The sequence below is a fragment of the Diabrotica virgifera genome, chromosome 6, assembly GCF_917563875.1.
Source record: "Diabrotica virgifera virgifera chromosome 6, PGI_DIABVI_V3a".
Classification (NCBI taxonomy): domain Eukaryota; kingdom Metazoa; phylum Arthropoda; class Insecta; order Coleoptera; family Chrysomelidae; genus Diabrotica; species Diabrotica virgifera.
The window spans coordinates 28,327,236-28,343,605 of NC_065448.1; the positions used below are offsets into that span (position 1 = coordinate 28,327,236).

Below are 16,370 nucleotides of genomic sequence, written 5' to 3' on the forward strand. Positions count from 1 at the left end.
AAGCGCGCATTTATCAGCAACACATCGGCAAAATCTCGCCAGCTCAGTCAGTATACAATATTTACATATTGCCGAGAAGATAAATCCAAAAATTATTATTGTTAGTTTGTTATTTTGCTTAAGTTTATTAGTTCCTATACTAGATTTACAATCAAGATGCAGTAGAAATAAACAAACTAAGACACATTAAATGCTACTAGGAGCACTCCCGAATCATAATTTACAATGTATATACATTGTAAATCCTAACTCATGATTTCTAAAGTTTATACATTGTAAATTATGATTCGGGAGTGCTCCTAGTAGCATTTAATGTGTTTTGGTTTGTTTATTTCTACTGCATCTTGATTGTAAATTTAGTATAAAGTTAATTATGCAATCTGTAATTTATTTAAATTTTGCAATATACAGGGTGGGGCATTAGTGTGACAAAGTCCAATTACTCGTTTGTCGTAAGAGATACGAAAAAAAGTTATTTAGGCAAAAGTTGGGGCACTGATAGGACCATAATTTAAAAATATTTTCAAATATACAGGGGCGTGCGTATTGGCAGGGTGACACAAACTTATGTTTTTTTAAATGGAACATCTTGTATATTGTTACATTTTTGGATTCTCTTTAATGTTTCCTTCCTTAAAATATATGGTTTTGTAATATTATACCAGGTAGTTTAAAAGATAATTACGTTTTTTTGTTAATTTCGTAGCAACATTTTCACCCTGTAGAATTGTAGTGATTTGACATCAAATTTTTATTTTATGTTCAAATGATTTTTAATAGTCTACTATTGTTAAGCATTAACAGTATAGCGAAATGTTAAATTTTAGTATACAGGGTTGGTCGAAACTCGGAATGAGTATTTTCTGCGTTTTCTTAAATGGAACACGCCCTGTATTTTAGTATTTTAATGAAATGATATTTTATGGTACTTTTATATTTCTTAAGCATTCCCTATACCTAAGTGGTTTAATTTGTAAGTTATTCGTGATTCTTTAAGCCAAGCATTAATTGCAACAAAAATTACGTGAAATTTTATTAGGTGGCCGTGAAAATATCCAATCAAAAATAATTTTTCGAAAAAAAAATACATAATAATCTAGCCTGATCCTTAATTTATTAATATTGGATGAGATATCCAAATAAATTCGTAGTTAAGATTGTTGGTGCGCAAAATATTAATTAAAACATACAATATTCTACCTAGTCGGCTGACACTAAATTTCCTTAAAAATTTGATATTATACTATTTTTATAGTTCCAGTTGCTTTGTTACCATTACTAATATGAATTTTTCTAATGAGAAACCGATTAATACGATTTTTGTGCTACTGGAGTATAACAAAAATGTGCTACTAGGAATAAGAATAAGAAATTCACTGATAGATGACAACTAAGAAGAGAAACGCTTGAAAATATACTAGAACGGTTTCAACGGACTGGACACTTAGATTATGATAAATCTGATTGAACAAAAACTATTGTAAGTGGAGAAAACAGGAATTCAATGTAATCCTTAGTGTCACTGAGGATCTGCTTATTAGTACAACTGTTCTTACAATTTAAGTATCAAATCTATTGAAACCGTTTTAGTATACTTTCAAAAGTTTCTCTTTTTGGTTTTCGTCTATCAGGAAATTGCTCGTTATATTATTGCATCGATAAATCTGTATTGCAAGTAGCTCATTTTTGTTATACTCTCCTAGCACAAAGCCATTTTAATCAGTTCCTTATTAGAAAAATTAATATAAGTAATGGTGACAAATCAACTGGAACTATATAAATAGTGTAATATCAAATGTTTAAGCAAATTTTGTGTCATAGCCAACTAGGGAGAATTTTGTATGTTTGATTAATAATTTAAGCACCAACTACCTTAACTACGAATGTATTTAGATATCTCATCCAATATTAATAAATTAAGGATCAGGCTAGATTATTATGCATCTTTTTTTCCAAAAAATATTTTTGATTGGATATTTTCACGGCCACCTAATAAAAGTTCACGTAATTTTTGTTGCAATTAATGTTCGGCTTAAAGAATCACGAATAACTTACAAATTAAAGCACTTAGGTATAGGGAAAGCTTAAGAAATAAAAAAGTACAATAAAATATCATTTTATTACAATACTAAAATACAGGGTGTTCCATTTAAGAAAACGCAGAAAATACTCATTCCGAGTTTCGACCAACCCTGTATCCTAAAATTTAACATTTCGCTATATTGTTAATGTTTAACAATAGTAGACTATATTCAAAATCGTTTGAACATAAAATAAAAATTTTATGTCAAATCACTACAATTTTATAGGGTGTAAATCAGTGATATTCAACCTGCGGCCCGCGGGCCGCATGCGGCTATCTAGCGTTTTTTATGCGGCCCGAAGGCTAACTAAAGGACCTTGTGATTAAATTATTTGTCAAATTTCACGTGTTTTTCAAATTATTTGATAGTGTGCCGATGTGTTTAGGCGTGTTTGGCGTGAGGCAGACAATAATGAGTTTAATTTTAAGTTTTATTGAACTTTTTACGAACTCTTATTAAAAAGCAGGGTATTATTAACTTTTAGTAATAAATTATTAAAGTTAATGAACAAATACTCATTTTAAAAAAAATCACAAGATCATGTAATCACAAGAAAAATTCAGGTCCGGATTAACAAAACAAAAATTAAAAATAATTGTGACCTTGAAACAACACCCTGTATATTAAAATTTTCAAAATTCGTTTGCACATTTTTTGAAAAGAGCACCAAAACTATGTTTAATTGCTCGCTTCAATTTTTGGCGCAGATAATTGTTTAATGACATTAATTTTGAAATGTTTTGAAAGTTCGAGTTCTTAAAAATTTCGACATAATTTCAAAATTAAAGTCATTGAATTGTCTGCGCAAAAAATGGAAGCTCCATTAAATCTCTTTTCAAATGTGGAAACGGGTTTTGAAAATTTCAATATACAGGATGTTGTTTCAAGGTCACAATGGATTTATAATTTTATTTAATCCGGACCTGGATTTTTCTTGCGATTAGTAGTTGGGTGGTTTGGGTTCTAAATGTGACATATGTGTACCAAATATCAAAAATTATACAAGGTGGTTCTAAAGTTATGGGTCCAGAAAGAAATGGGCAAAATCGATAAAACAACCTGTAACTCGGTTATAAAGTCGGTGGAGCAATAAATTTGGTATGTCTAGAACCGGCTCATTTACCTCTATTCATCATTCAAGTATTTCCGTTTCCCAATGAAGCACCCTGTATACTACTTCATCTTGATTGCGGCCCGCAAGCTGTGGCAATAGCTACTATGTGGCCCAGGAAAGAAAAAGGTTGAGTATCGCTGGTGTAAATATTGCTACGAAATTAACAAAAAAACGTAATTATCTTTTAAACTACCTTGTATAATATTACAAAACCATACATTTAAAGAAAGGAAACGTTGAGGATAATCCAAAAATGTAAAACTATACAGGGTGTTCCATTTAAAAAAACATAAGTTTGTGTCACCCTGTCAATACGCACGCCCCTGTACATTTGAAAATATTTTTAAATTATGGTACTATCAGTGCCCTAACTTTTACCTCAATAACTTTTTTTCGTATCTCTTACGACAAACGAGTAATTGGACTGTGTCACACTAATGAACCACCCTGTATAGTGTTTTTGTTATATTTCAATATTTCTTATTTATATTGACGATTTATGTAATTTGAGTACATCGTATTTGCTATTGTTTTTTCTGACTCATTTTAAGATTTGTCTATAAAATTGTACAATGTTCAATGACAATAAAGCATATTTCCATTATATTCTATTTTTGTGCGCGGAAGAGGAACAACAAATAAACTTTCAAAAATAAATGAGTGCATGAAATTTGTAAAAAACGAAACACGGAAAGGGAATTTGCTACTTTATTTCTTGATCTAATCGATCATCAAAACAAATTTTATCGATATGTACTTCAGAATGAGTTACGAAAAATATCAATCTGATCTATTATAAAAACTGATCTAACAAAACAAAATACATTTAAATAGTTTACTTTAAAAATCATAGGTACTATGCTTTCTTTGAAAACTTATACAGGGTGAGTCATGAGGAACTGTACATACTCCTACCTCGTATAGAGGTCCCTATGGGGAATAACAAATGACCATTAAAAAGTGTCTGCTCCCATTGTTTAATAATATACAGGGCGAGTTTCGCATTTAGACAGAAATTTATATTCGTCATAATTTTTGAACCGTCAGATCGGTGTGTCTCTTATTTTGGTCAATCGTTACACTATTACCACCTAATCAACTGATTTATTCAAACTAGAAAAAAATCAGGTCCGGCTTTAAAAAATTAGTTCGTTTGGGTATTAGAAAAAATTTCACCCTGTATACGCTTTTTGAAAACTCTAATATTAATTTTACAAATTAGACAAATAGGCAATTAAAATGACATATTTATTTTTTCCCCACACGATTATTTAATTTTTTATAAAAGAAATCAAATTTCACTATCAATTAAAAATTTGGTAAAGTGAACCATAGATTTAAAAAAAAATTAACTTTTATTACAAAAATTAATTTTTTAAACAAATATTTGATTTATGTTACCACCCAATCAACTGATTTATTGAAACTAAAAAAAATCAGGTCCGGCTTTAAAAAATTAGTTCGTTTGGGTCTTAGAAAAAAATTTCACCCTGTATACGCTTTTTGAAAACTCTAATATGAATTTTACAAATTAGACAAATAGGCAATTAAAATGGCATATTTATTTTCTTTTTCACACACGATTACTTAATTTTTTATTAAAAAATCAAATTTGTCAAAATCGCAATTTTACCATAAAAATAAAAAAAACTTCAACAACGTTTTTCTTAAAATTAAAAGTTTCACCATTTTTTTTCTATAACAGGTCTAGATCTAAAACTCCCCATAACACTTCTTTTTGGACTCTATAGTTTAACATAGATGTGATCAAATAGATAAATTTTAAATTTTTTCACTTAATTTTTGCGATTTAACTTTGCAATTCACGAAGCTGCATCTTTTATTTTTAAAAATTCATAACTTTTACGAGAAGAAGACTGAAAGTCTACAACAATTGTCATAGTCTTCACAATGGTAAGAGATATGTGCTGTAAAAATTTCAGAAAAAAAAATTAAAATGGAACGTTGTAGCGAGTTAAGCCGTGATTTCATCTTTTTTTTTTCATTTTTAGGTTAAAATTCCGATTTTGACAAATTTGATTTTTTAATAAAAAATTAAGTAATCGTGTGGGGAAAAAATAAATATGCCATTTTAATTGCCTATTTGTCTAATTTGTAAAAATCATATTAGAGTTTTCAAAAAGCTTATACAGGGTGAAATTTTTTCTAAGACCAAAACGAATTATTTTTTTAAATCCGGGCCTGATTTTTTTCTAGTTTGAATAAATCAGTTGATTGGGTGGTAACATAAATTAAATATTTGTTCAAAAAAAATTAATTTTTGTAATAAAAGTAAATTTTTTTAAATCTATGGTTCACTTTACCAAACTTTTAATTATTATTCATAGTCAAATTTAATTTTTTTATAAAAAATTAAGTAATCATGTGGGGAAAAAAATAAATATGCCATTTTAATTGCCTACTTGTCTAATTTGTAAAATTCATATTAGAGTTTTCAAAAAGCGTATACAGGGTGAAATTTTTTCTAAGACCCAAACGAACTAATTTTTTAAAGCCGGACCTGATTTTTTTCTAGTTTGAATACATCAGTTGATTGGGTGGTAACATCAATAAAATATTTGTTAAAAAAAATTAATTTTTGTAATAAATGTTAATTTTTTTAAATCTATGGTTTACTTTACCAAACTTTTAATTCATAGTCAAATTTGATTTTTTTATAAAAAATTAAGTAATCGTGTGGGGAAAAAATAAATAGGCCATTTTAATTGCCTGTTTGTCAAATTTGTAAAATTCGTAATAGAGTTTTCAAAAAGCGTATACAGGGTGGAATTTTTTGTAAGACCCAAACGAACTAATTTTTTAAAGCCGGACCTGATTTTTTTTCTAGTTTGAATAAATCAGTTGATTAGGTGTATGGTGGCTCCTGACTTCTGAGCCACCCTGGATACTTAGGGGTTGGTTACCCCCTACCATAAGGGTTGATGAAATAACTCTTTTCACAGTAGATGCATTTATTTCTATAAGTCAGAGTACTAACGGTAAAGAGCTGGTGGTACGTTAGTTCTCAGTAGCTGTGATGTTTTCCCTTTGGGATCTCGAATATTAATTAATTTACTGTTCGCGATGGAATTAGAACTAAACCTCGATATTCTCTTGTTATTGTTTTGATATATAATGAAAGTAAGATTATTTTGATTAAAAGCGCTGAGTCTACTAATATATAAAAATAATGAATACTATTGTTATTTTAAACCGACCTTGGTCAAACCTAAACTGTTACACTGATATGTGCTAATTTAGGTCGATCGTATTTACTATAAACAAACGTAGTTTTGTTTTGCTAAAGATATTTTTAATTATTAAAAGGATTTGTTTTAATAAGAAGATTACTAAGAGATGCCGTGTATCCCAACACATCTTCCTTTCCTTCCAAAAATTTTCTGACTACGGAAAAGGAAGAAAATTTTTCTATTAGTACCACCACTTCCTTACTGCGTTTTACTAAGTACAATATATACATTTTTTCCTATAAATAATAATTAAATACAAAAAAATAAAAATGTTCGTTATCGACATTGTTCCCGTTTCACTTGTCACTCACTGTGTTCTCGGATTGTAAGCATATAATCTATTCTTATGTATTTCCTTGATTTTATTGTTTTCCGATCTGATCTTACAATTAACATTATTTACCTCTGTTATTGTGAAAGGGCCTACATAAAGACTATGACTATCAAACTTACCATTCTCTTCCCTTTTTACCAGGACTAGGTCTCCTATTTTAAAGTGTTGTGATGTTGTTTTGGGCTTATTTTCTTCTTGCCGCTCTTTTTTGTCTTCCTTGCTTTCATTGCTTCTAGTGAATTGACCTATCATATCTATGTATTCTGTGTCCTCTGGTTTCGAAGAAGTGTCCGATATCACGTCTTCTTTGACATGTGTTCTATTCGGTTTGTTAATTTGACATTTATGTCATTGTTTAACGTATTTTCTTACGTCTTTTTCCAAATGTTTCCATCTAAATCTTGCTTTTAGCTTCTTTATTAGTCTAATTTTCTTTAAGTGTCCTCCAAACATCGGGTGATTATGATATTCTTCTATTAACCTGTGTTTTTCTTTGTCATCTTCTATTGTTTCTGGTACTTCACATATGTATATTTCAACATTCTTTAATATTTCGTTTCCTTGTTTAATAAATTCCTCCATTGTGCACACTTTAAAAATAATATCGTTTACGTATATTTTTACTTTACGTACTGAATTCTCTACCCAGCTTATCTAGCTGTGCCAACATTTGGTTTAAATCGAAATGATTGAATCCTGTGGCTATGCTCTTGCTGCACTTTATTTTGTTTTTGACCCTAATGCTCAGCCTTGGTGAGATTAGTTCTGCTCCAAAAGACAAAATTGGTAGTCTATGCGCCTCTAAATTATTTACTTAGCACCTTTCTTACTGTCTGTTTGTGGGCTTCTGGCTGTAGTGCGAGTTCACTTTCTGCCTTCGTTTGCCTTGCTTCCTTCTTATTTTCTCTTGCTTGAGCTCGTGTTATAGCTAATATATGGGTATTGTCTATGTATAGGTTCTTTAGTTGATGTAATGTTATTCTTGAAAGACTATCTGCATAGTTATTTTTCCCTGTTATGTATTCTATTTCGAAATCGTATTCCTCTAAATCTAATCTGATTCTTGTAAGTTTCGAAGTTGGTTCTTTCATTGCAAATAAATGTGTTAGTGGTTTATGATCCGTTTTTACTAAAAATGTTGGTGCTCCATATAAATAACATTTGAAATGATTGATTCCCCAATGAATCGCTAGTAATTCCTTAACGATTATAAGTTTATTACATTCTCCTTTATTGAAACTTCTTGATGCGTATGCTATTGGTAGGTCTATTCCGTTATAATCTTGACTTAAAATTGCTGAACAACTCTCGTTGGATGCGTCTGTTGTTAGGATGAATTGTTTATTGAAATCCGGATATTTTAGGATCGGTGGCTTTATCAGAGATGATTTAAGCTTATTGAATGTTTTTCACATTCTTCTGACCAAAAAAATTCTACTCCTTTTCTTGATAATCTGTTGAGTGGTCTGCATATTTCAGCAAAATTTTGAATAAAACGTCTATAATAGTTACAAAATGCTACGAATCTTTTTGTTTCTTCCGCTGTCTTAGGTGTCGGGTATTGTTCAATCGTTGCATATTTCGCTTTGTCTGGTGATACTCCTTCCTGAGAAAGATCATGTCCTAAATATGTTACTTCTCTTCTAAAAAATTGACATTTTCCTGGGTTAAGTTTCAAATTGAATTTTCGACATGTCTCGAATGTCTTTGTAAGGTTGTCTAGGTGATGTTTTTCGGATATTCCTATCACTACTATATCGTCCATGTAAAGAAATGCTTTGTCCGGTGTTAATCCCGAAAATGCTATTGACATCATCCTTGAAAAGCTATTTGGGCTTACATTTAATCCAAAAGGTAATCTGGTAAATTGAAATGCTCCATTTTCTGTGCTAAACGATGTGTATTTTCTCGATGATTTTTCTAATGGTATCTGGTGAAAACCTGACATTAAGTCTATAACTGAAAACCATTTTGCTCTTCCTAGTTGATCTAGTATCGAGTCTATCCTTGGTAAAGGAAATTTGTCTGTGACTATTTTCTTGTTCAGTTGTCTAAAATCTATGCATAATCTCCATGCTTTATTTCCATCTATCGCCTTTTTCGGTACAAGTACTACTGGGCTGTTGTATTCTGATGTAGACGGTTCTATTATTCCTTGGTCTCTCAGTTTTTGTACTTGTCGGTTTAATTCCTCTGTTTGTGTATGAGGTGTCCTATAGTTTTTAATGTATACCGGAGTTTGGTCTTTAACTCTCAGTTTCTGCTCGTAGAAGTTGTTACATGTTAGCATGTCATGCCTTAGGGCGAATATATCTGAATAATCTTCACATAAAGATACTAACTTATCGCGTATGTATTCTGGAATGTCTAACTTCAATGATTCCCGTAATTCCTTTTTCCTATCCTTGCTGTCGTTGATCAGTCTATATATGTTGAATAATTTAATGTCTAATGTTTTGATTGCGTTTGTCTCTACTTTTACTGTTTCGTAGGTTGTGTTCAAAATTTTGATGTACGGATTATTACTTGAAATAATTGCTCTCGCTATGAATATTCGTGGTTGTATTTCTTGTTGTTCCACTATCCTGTCGTTCTTCAGCGTTTGAAAAATTTTTACGACTCTGTAAATTTCACATCTATGCGGTATTATTATCGTGTCATTATCTATATTATCCAAAATATTTGTACTAATGTAACAATCGTTGTCCTCTTTAATGTGCATTTTAAGGTTAGCGTAGTCTAGTATGCATTGAAAGTTTGAAATAAAGTCTCTCCCAATGATTCCGTCGGTTGGAATAGGAAAGCTAGGTTCCACTAACTGAAAGATATGTTCAAATCGAGATCCTTTTACTTCTAGCGTTGTTTCAACTTCTCCCATTGTTTGTAATTCTCCTTTAGTTACTCCTTTTATTTTCGCTTTTGTGTTTGGTTTCACATGTTCATTCATAAAATCTTGTGAACATTTCAGTATTGAAATATCAGCTCCTGTGTCTATGATAAAGGTATTTGTGTTTTCTAGGATTCCTGTTTTCATTCGTACAAAATTCGTTAGGTTTAAATCGAAGTTGTAAATATTATACTCCACTTCTGACTGTGTACTTTCCTTGTTTCGTTCATTCAAAACCCCAACTGCTGGTTTTCTGTTTCCTCTTGGCTGTCTTCTAACTCAAGTAGCCTTACGTTTCTGTTTCGTCCTCCTCTCTGGTTCCCTCTGTATGTTTGGTTGTTGAATTGTCTATATCCTCTGTTGGAATAATTCCGTTGGTTTCCTGTTTCTTCTCCTTCGTTCCGTTGTCCGAAGTGATTTCTTCTTCCTCTATCGTATCTGTTATGGTATCCTCTTCGGTATTGCTGTTGTCCTCTCCTATTTTGATAATTCGTCCTATAATTGAACACTCTTCCCTGTGTGTTCTCCTCTGTCGTATCAATCGATAAAAATTTAGATACTACTTCCTGCGGTGTTGTGAAATTACCTGCCTCCAGTATTAACTTAGCTCTATCCGTATTAACGTTTCGCTTCATTGTTGCTACAACTGTTTCCGTTGTGTATTTTTTCGCTAGCTCCAATGGCATTCCTTCCGCTATGTATGCTACCTTCAACTGTTCCGCTTATTCCTCTACTTCGGATGCGTACACTGCTGCATCTTTGTTTCCTTGCCTTTTCTTTGCTAACTTGTCTATTATCGTTTTCGGATTGTCGCCTCTTAATTCCTTCTTCAGTGCCGCTGCTATAAGTGGGATCGTATTCTCTGTGGTTATCAGGTTTCTAGCCTTATTAGTCAATCTTGTTTTTATTAATGTTATCGCTGTTTCTTCATGTCCTTCTGCTATTTTTCCAAGTAACTCTAATGCGTCTAAAAATGGTTGTAGTTTCCCTGCGCTTCCATCAAACTCGTTGGGCAATACCTTGCTTGCAATATTCAAAAATTCGTTGATTGTCAGAGCCATGTTTAATATTTTTATCTCTTGTTTTATGTCGCTTTTTCCCTCTTTTATTTCCTCGTCAATTTTTTCCTCTATCTCCTCGTCACTTTTTTCCTCTTCTACTTCTTCGTCGCTTTGTTCTTCCTCTATTTCCTTGTCGATTGGTTGGTGTATTGAACTTGGAACTACTGTCCTTAAGTTTACAGCTTGAAATGAGCGTATAACTTTGTCTCTTATTTTTCCGAAATATTTGTTGCACGCTTCTCTTTGTTTGTCCGATAGCGCTTCCCAATTTTTCTTCGTTAAATGTGTGAATTTGTTATATAATTTAATTAGCTGTGTCGTTACTTCTTCTTGTATATCCTTAGATTTAGGTAATTTCTTCTTCAAGACCCTTCTACTTTGTCTTGTTACTTCTTGCGTAATCTCCTCAACTATTTTGATGAAGTCTTCCCAAGTAACTTTGTTGCTACTCATTTATTCATAATTTTCTTATTCCTGTACCCGTAACGAACGCATAAATTTGACAGTCTTACGATGTATAGTAAATATATATAGATGTAAAATAATATGTCAAAAATAGTAAAAAATATAGTAAATTGCCATAAAAAATCAGTATATCACTCAATATAAATCACCATTAAAAAGCAGTAGACCAATAAAAATGTAATAAAAATCAGTAGTCAAATAATAAATGGATAAAAAGTCAGTAAAGATAAAAATATATGTTGGTAAATATATAAAAATCATATAAAAATCAATATCAAATAAAAATGTATCATTACGTCCTATAAATAACCATATTTGTAAAAAAAATTCCTTATATATATTGGTAAATATTGGTATTATAAGGAAATTAAAAATAGAATAATTAAGTAAAAATAGGTAAAACTTAAAATATATATTATTAATTAATGTAATCAAGGTAACAAATAACGTTTATACTTTATACTTTATATTATACGAATCAGGAAATACCATAAAAATAGCTAATATGGACTTACAACTTTAAACGTCTGTGTTCGTATCAACAAAAAGTCCTCGCTGCACGTTCCATGGCATTGTCCATTGTCTCACGATGTTCCATCTCCATACCAAGTTCCATTTTCCATATCTCAGCTCCGTCTCAGGCCTGATGTCTCCATCCTTTTTATGTGGGCACCCCGCTGCTATCTAGGGTGGTCGAGGTGCAAGAACATTGACGTGTTTTCCCATTTCTCGTTCTAGACTGCTAGTTCTGGGTTCTCGCCTGGTCTTGGATCGCCATATGGTGGCTCCCGACTTCTGAGCCACCCTGGATACTTAGGGGTTGGTTACCCCCTACCATAAGGGTTGATGAAATAACTCTTTTCACAGTAGATGCATTTATTTCTATAAGTCAGAGTACTAACGGTAAAGAGCTGGTGGTACGTTAGTTCTCAGTAGCTGTGATGTTTTCCCTTTGGGATCTCGAATATTAATTAATTTACTGTTCGCGATGGAATTAGAACTAAACCTCGATATTCTCTTATTGTTTTGATATATAATGAAAGTAAGATTATTTTGATTAAAAGCGCTGAGTTAAAAATAATGAATACTATTGTTATTTTAAACCGACCTTGGTCAAACCTAAACTGTTACACTGATATGTGCTAATTTAGGTCGATCGTATTTACTATAAACAAACGTAGTTTTGTTTTGCTAAAGATATTTTTAATTATTAAAAGGATTTGTTTTAATAAGAAGATTACTAAGAGATGCCGTGTATCCCTACACAGGTGGTAATAGTGTAACGATTGACAAAAATAAGAGACACATCGATCTGACCGTTCAAAAATTACGACGAATAAAAATTTCTGTCAAAATGCGAAACTCGCCCTGTATATTATTAAACAAGGGGAGCAGACACTTTTTAATGGTCATTTGTCATTCCCCATAGGAGCCTCTATACGAGGTAGGAGTATGTACAGTTCCTCATGACTCACCCTGTATGTACCATTATTTATTATAATGATACTTATCCGACAGCAACACATTGAATTCAGCATCGACTAATATCCGCTTACATTAAAATAAAGACAACCTTTGGACCACCCACGTACATATTTTTCGGTTTGTTTTCTTCTACAACGGACGGACCGTTGTGGAAGCGCTAACTATACCTACACTGGGTATCGAATCGCTACACTGCACTACGGCGAACAGCAAAAGAATTCTCTTCCGATATATCGGTGCGTTGCGGTGTGAAGCGATGTTCTACGATTACGTAAAGTAGGCGCTGCGTCATTTGAATACACGAAAATATTAAAATTCCGATCAACATGGTCCGTTCCGTATTAGTGAGCGCCGGCCTTTATGCATTTTAAGCTTTTTACTGGGATTTTATCTTCTTCTTTGGATGCCGTCTTCTTAGCGAAGGTTCCCTTGCCTCCTCTGACCAGCCGCCACTGATAATATACAACCTTGTCTAACTCCTCTTTGGATGCTTATAGTTTCAGTATCACCCATTTCGGCTCTAACAGAGGCGTTTTGATTCCAGTAAAGTTCACGTATTGTATTAATGTTGTTTGGATCCAGGTTCTTTTTTTGCAAGCATCCTATTAGCTGATCATGTTTGACTTTGTCAAAAGCCTTTTCATAGTCTATAAAGCACAAGTAGACATCCTTTTGTTGATCCCGACACTTTTACATGAGAACAATGAAACTGAACAAAGCTTCTCGAGTGCCCATACCGTTTCGAAAGCCAAATTGTTCCGGACCCATATCTTCTTCGCATTTTTTGTAAATTCTGTTATGGATAATTTTTAGAAATAGTTTCAGAATATGTGGCATGAGACTTATTAATCGAAAGTCGTTACATTTTTTTTGCGTAGTTTGATTTAGGTATAGGTACAAACGTAGACGTTAACCAATCTTGTGGAATTGTACCACTCTTGTATATACTGTTCAAGAGTCTTGACAATAGTTCTAAACTGTCTTCTTGTAGCGGTTATGCTACTAATCCTTTAAATTAATCCCATTTACTGCCCCTTTATGAATTTCATCTTGGAGACGCCTATGGGAATGCCTACATTCCCATATCAGTTGCCTGCATTCGCAACGAAGCGAGAAGAAGGCATGAGTTGATCGGATCGAGAACAAAATCGATTTTGGTCGATTGGAACCTCAGTTTTGTCAGCAAACTCGTCAAGGTAACACGCCGCATTATTTATAAGTGGCGGAGTTTGAAGCTAAATCTCAAAATGAAACATAACTAAAAGGATATCAAACATCAGCCAATACCATGTGCCAAAAATAGTATATCAAAATTAAATATATCTGGGGACCTATTCACATAAAAGGAATTATAATACCGCTGGTGTGTTGCTTGCTCAAGTAAGTATATTGATATATTTCTCATTATTTCTACATTATAAAATAAAATTCACCATCCTAGATATCTCGTTCGTTATCTGCAGATATTAATTTTGGTTAAGAAATTATTTAAATTTCACATTATAATTTATATTATGGCAACGATCTTCATTTCCATTTGCAAAGGAACAGTCAGTCAAGGCCATAGGTTTTTAGTGTTAAAGTTAAATTCCAATTTCTCATTAGGCTTTTTCCTCTACGTTTTTTTGAGGTAATAATATAAAAAAGTTTTAACGAATATCAGACATGTCATGCGCATGTCCCTGCCATGTCTGATTTGAATTAGTTTCAGGAATTTTGACATGACATGTATACCTAACCTGAGTTTTTTTGTTTTGGTTTCCAGTACAGTGACCCTGTGCTGTCTACACATAGTGTTATAGATAATGTAATTAAATTGATAAAATTTCTTTTAGATTCCGCCACTTAGTTATTTAGTCACGTAACGTGACTCTATCACGTTTATTATGTACCTGATTTTTACATCAAGGATTTTCCGGTAGGACTTAACCCACCACAGCAGCCAAATAGCTTTGTTGTGCCAAGAGGATTTTCCTGAAGACTGTAGGATCTTCCTAAGGACTTTTCATAAAGGACTATTTGCCCCTTTTAACAACCGGCTGTTGTAAAAGCTAAGTTTTTACCTTTCTTTTATATACTTTTGGTTCATATAATTTTAGTACAGTGTAAACTTTTCGTATGCATACGATCAGGTAGAGTACATATTTTCGTGATAGATAGGGTTTTAGGTCGTTGTTTTTTTTGGTTCAATATAATTAGTAGTTTGTTTAAATAAATAAAATTAGGTCTTTTTTAATAATAATTATAAATAATTGTAGCTTAAAATTTGATAGGGAATCGGGCGGGGGCGAGGGGGGGGGTAAAATTTTGTCGCGGATTTTAAATAGGGAATATGTCTAGTTTTTTTTTGCAAATAGGATATAACGAGTGCTGACCAACTCAATATATAATTAATTAGTATTTTTGCTAGATGAGATACTTAATTTTTGGTAACCGTAGCGTTCTTGTTGTGTACCTATCTCACTCTAGCCTAGTTCAATTTAGGGAATATTACTAACTTTTAGTTGTAAGGACTTTGTGCAACTCTAACGGACTTTTGATTTGGATTTTGATATTAATACCTTTGCTTGACCCAGTGAAGTGGATAATTGCTTGTTAAGTGGCCTTTGCGGTCCTATTTGATCTTTTCACCATCTACTATCACTGTTATTAAGTTGCTTTATATGTAAATTGTTAATATATAACATATTTATTGTTAATATATTTGTTATTAGGAAGGTTGATGTTTTATTTCAGTCTGTATTACCAGTATATAATATAGCAAGACAAGGTTAGTATTTAGTATTTTGTATTTCAGGTGGTCGTAACCAGTGTCCTATAGTTCCTGTTGTTCGTTACTTCAAAAATCTCGAGCTGTTCAAATTCTGGGCACAAAACTTAGTTCTTTTCTTTTTTTGCTACAGTCAAGTAGAGTGAGCTTTCAAATATTGTGCCCCAGAAGTTGAGCTGTGCGAGTTGGCGCCCATTTTCTTCTCTCTTTATCGTCCCTTTTATCTTGATCGCTCTCTAGTGGTCTTACCTAGTTGTATTAAGTTCTGTATTAACAGGTCTCATTTTCTTCCTAATTACTATCATTTCATTATCAAATCTTTCCTTTTTATATCTCTAAAGCCAATATTCGGTGTATAGAAGCTAGCCCGAATACCCACTTCAGATTTAGTGTCTCTCTGCCCATTTAATTTGTCCTTCTGAGCTAAGCCCCTCTTCTTTTTGTCTTAAATCTCTTCTCATTTATTTTTCCCCCTATTTCGTCAGTTATTTTCTTCAAAATCTCTATACCCAGAGTATAGAGGTTTCATTCTTCCAAAAGTTGTATAATTTCACTATGAACATAGTCAGGTCGAGAGGCTGTTCCGGTTTTCATATTTTTTAAGGCGTATTTTATTTCTGATGTTAAGATGGGCAAGTCGTTATTTTCGATGTTTGTTTGTCTATCAATATTTATTGTTCTATTGTCTGAGAATAGGTTTTGTATATATGGGATTTTATGCAGAATGTATTCTCAAGTGACTCTTCAAACTACCTCTTTCCGTAAATTGCTTAAAACAAATTTCACACTTATAAAGTTTTTCTCCAGTGTGCACTCTCAAATGTTTTTTCAAATTACTTGCTTCACTAAACAGCTTAAAACAAATTTCACATTTATAAGGATTTTATTCAGTGTGAACTTTTGTATGTTGATTTAAATA

At 32.2% G+C, this 16,370-nt stretch overlaps 1 protein-coding gene across 1 annotated transcript in view; it reads right to left on the reverse strand.

Moving 5' to 3' along the window:
• Positions 1 to 16,370, reverse strand: part of LOC114328666 (zinc finger protein 271-like) — an 89,368-nt gene that overhangs the window by 15,295 nt on the left and 57,703 nt on the right. The gene's annotated exons all lie outside the window — the stretch shown is intronic.